We start from the raw sequence: 3,568 nt of genomic DNA on the forward strand, positions 1-3,568 counted from the left end.
TAAAATATGTGTGTGTGTGTGCGTGTGTGTGTGTGTGTAGGCACCTGGGTGGCTCAATCAGTTAAGTGTCCAACTTCGGCTCAGGTCATGATCTCACAGTTGATGAGTTCAAGCCCCGCGTCAGGCTCTGTGCTGACCGCTCAGCGCCTGGAGCCTGCTCTGGATTATGTCTCTCCCTCTCTCTCTGCCCCTCCCCCTCTCAAAAGTAAATAAACATTAAAAAAATTTTTTTAATACGTATATTAAAAAAAAACAAAACTGCAAGCCCTCCCAGAGGAAGGGGCTGGAGGGTTATAGGGAAATACAGGATCTGGCTGGTTTTGACAGGCATTGTGTGGTGCTACCAGCTTCCAGTCTTGTCTTTAGGGTGGTAAGAGAGGAGGGCAAGTTTGCTGAAGAGAGGGAAAAGGTTACTTTAAAATCCAGGTTTGCTGAAGCGTTGGTGCAGTCATTTTGATTTTTATTGGTTTTTTAAGTGGTTTCAGATGCATAAGGGACATACATGTCAAGACAGCAGACATGAATCTGAATCTTGCAGGATATATTGTCCTGCACCATTAATTTTTCATTCTATGCTGGATGATTCTCGTCAGCATTCAAATGTGATTTGATTTCTCCCAAGTTCAACAAACTCTCTCTTGACTCCCACATCCACCCCAAGCTACTGTCCCATTTTTCTGCTCCCTCTTTATAATAAAACTGAAAAGAGTTGTCTATAGTTTTCTCCAGTTCCCCTCTTCCTATCCTCATTAAATTAATTCCAAATCAAGCTCTTGTCTCTATCTCCCCCAAAACCACTCATATGAAGGTCACACTGTGAAATCCATTGGTAAGCTCACACTTGATTTTGTCCTACCAATCCAAAGCATCTGAACCATTATTCAATCTCTCTCTGGAACCTCTTCCTTTTCTTAAGGTGCAGGATACCACATTCTCCTGCTTTTCCCACTATTCACTGGCCATTCTTTTTTAGTGCCCTTTGCTGCTTTGCTCTTATCTCTAACTTGTAAGCTTGAGTGGCGTAAGGTTGTCCCTGGACCCTTCTCTAATACATTTACTCCCTGGGTGATCTGATCTCCTTATGTAGCTTTAAATACCAGCTGTGTGTTGACTGCCAAATTCGTATCTCCAGGCTTGACCTCACTCCTATGATGCCAGATTTGTATGTCCTGCTTACCTGGCATGTCTAGTGTGTGATACACTTTACAAGTCCAAAACCTACCCTTATTCCACTTCCAGTTGCCCCCAAATATCCTTCTAAATCTTTGCCATCTCAACAAATGGCAACTCTATCCTTTCAGAAGCTTTAGAGGCAGGTTTAACCTACCCTTCTCCTACATCCCCATCCAGTCCTTTTACAAATCCTGTCAGTCGGGTGCCCTGGTGGCTCAGTGGGCTAAGTGTCTGACTCTCGATCTCGGCTCAGGTCATGATATGGTTTGTGAGTTTGAGCCCCACATCCGGCTCTGTGGTGACAGTGCAGAAACTGCTTGGGATTCTCTCTCTCCCTCTTTCTCTGACCTCCCCGCTCATGTGTGCGCAATCTCTCTCTCAAAATAATTAAATAAAAACTTAAAAAAAAAAAAAAAACAGCTAACAAATCCTGTCAACTGTGCCTTCAAAGTATATGCAGAATACAACCACCCTACAGTTACCATCACCACCCTGATCCCACCTGGATTTTTGCAAAAGCTTCCTAACTGGTCTCCAAGTTTCACCCTTGTCTCTTTATAGTCTGCATGTAAACTGAGTGGACACTCCCTGGCTTAAAAACCTCTAAAAACTTCCTTTCTCCCTCCTTCCTGTCTCCTGTCTTCCTCCAAAGGCCCTCTCCCCGACACCTTACTGCCTAGACTTCATTTCCTATCACTCTCCCTTCCCCCAATTTTGAGCCAGCAACACCATCTTCTTACTCCCTGCGCACAACTACCAAAGCCGACTTCTGCCTCAGGGCCTTTGCATTTGTGGTTTCCTTTGCCTGGAACACTCTTCTGCACAGCCACATGGTACAGTTTTGCTCCTTCACCTAATAAGCTTCGGGAATGGGAAGGACCCTAGAAAGAAGGTCCAGAAGGAACAATTGTTAGATATAAGGAGAATCAGAAGAATTGGGTACCTGAGAAGCTTAGGGAGGAAAGTTTCAAGAAGATGGGAATGGTCAGCAATGTTAAATTCCCATCTATTTTCCTCCCCATTTCTTAGCTCCTTAGTAAAATTATCGAAAGAATTATCTATCCCTAGCACTTTCCAAAAGAAATATAATACAGGCCATATAGGTAATTTAAAATTTTCTAGTAGCCACATTTTAAAAAGTAAAAAGAAACAGGTGAAGTTAATTTCAACAATATAATTAACCTAGTATATCCAAAGTGGGTACGTTTCCACCTGAAATCAATATTTAAAAAATATCAACGAAATATTCGATCGTCTTTTCTTCACACTATATTCTGGAAATCTGTGTGCGTTTTACACTCGCAGGTCATCTCAATTTAAACTTGCCGCATTCGGGGCGCCCGGGGGCTCAGCTGGCTAAGCCTCTGACTTTGGCTGTGGTCATGATCTCACTGCTCATGAGTTCAAGTGTGGCATCGGGCTCTGTGCTGACAGCTCAGAGCCCGGAGCCTGCTTTGGGTTCTGTGTCTCCCTCTCTCTCTGCCCCTCCCCTGCTCAAGCTCTGCCTTTCTCTCTCTCTCAGAAAAAAAAATTTTTTTTTAAACATTTCAAACTTGCCTTATTCAGGTGCTCATTAGCCACATGTGGGGAGTGCCACCGCGGTGGACAGCCGAGGTCTGTACTCTCTCGACTTACCACTCATCTTCTGTTCACTCTTCAAACAACTCCAATCTGGCCTGCGACCTTCTCATTCCCCTACAGCTGCTCTCATCAAGGTTCGCATGGCTCCCATGTCACCAAACCCAGTAGTCTTCTCTCAGGCCTCAGCTCGCTGCAGTCACTGCTCCTACCATCTTGAAATGTCCTCTTGGTTTCTAGGCAGTATCCGCTCCTGGTTGTCCACTTCCCTCAGTCACTGCTCCTTCTCAGTCTTCTTTGCTGTCTCCTCCTCCTCTTCCTCCTCCTCCACGGATTTCCTAAATGCTAGTCTGAAATAAAAACTCACTCCTATGTGTCTCCTCTATACTATAGTCGCACTTCACTCTGACGCCAGATGTGTGGGTTTCCCATACAGCCAGCAATTCTGTGGCACCAGCCAGATGTCCTACATATTTAACTCAGTTCTGTCACTATCTACCTGGAGATCTTATCAGATCACACAAGTTAAGGGTTCAGTCCTTCAAGACTGCACACACACATACACTCCTTCAGACGTCAATTGCAAATCCAGGTTTCTGACCAACTGGCTACAAGTCAGAGGCGCCCATCACCTCTTCCTCAGGTTTGACTGATTCGCTAGAGCAGCTCACAGAACTCAGGAAAACATTCTACCTACTAATGAACAGTTTATTAGGAAAGGCTGGAACTTAGGAACAACCAGACGGAAGAGGGGCGTAGGGCAAGAAATGTAAGAAGGGGCGCAGAGCTTTCGTGGCCTTTCTGGACACGCCCTTTC

The sequence above is a fragment of the Panthera leo genome, chromosome C1 (genome assembly GCF_018350215.1).
Source record: "Panthera leo isolate Ple1 chromosome C1, P.leo_Ple1_pat1.1, whole genome shotgun sequence".
NCBI classification, from domain to species: domain Eukaryota; kingdom Metazoa; phylum Chordata; class Mammalia; order Carnivora; family Felidae; genus Panthera; species Panthera leo.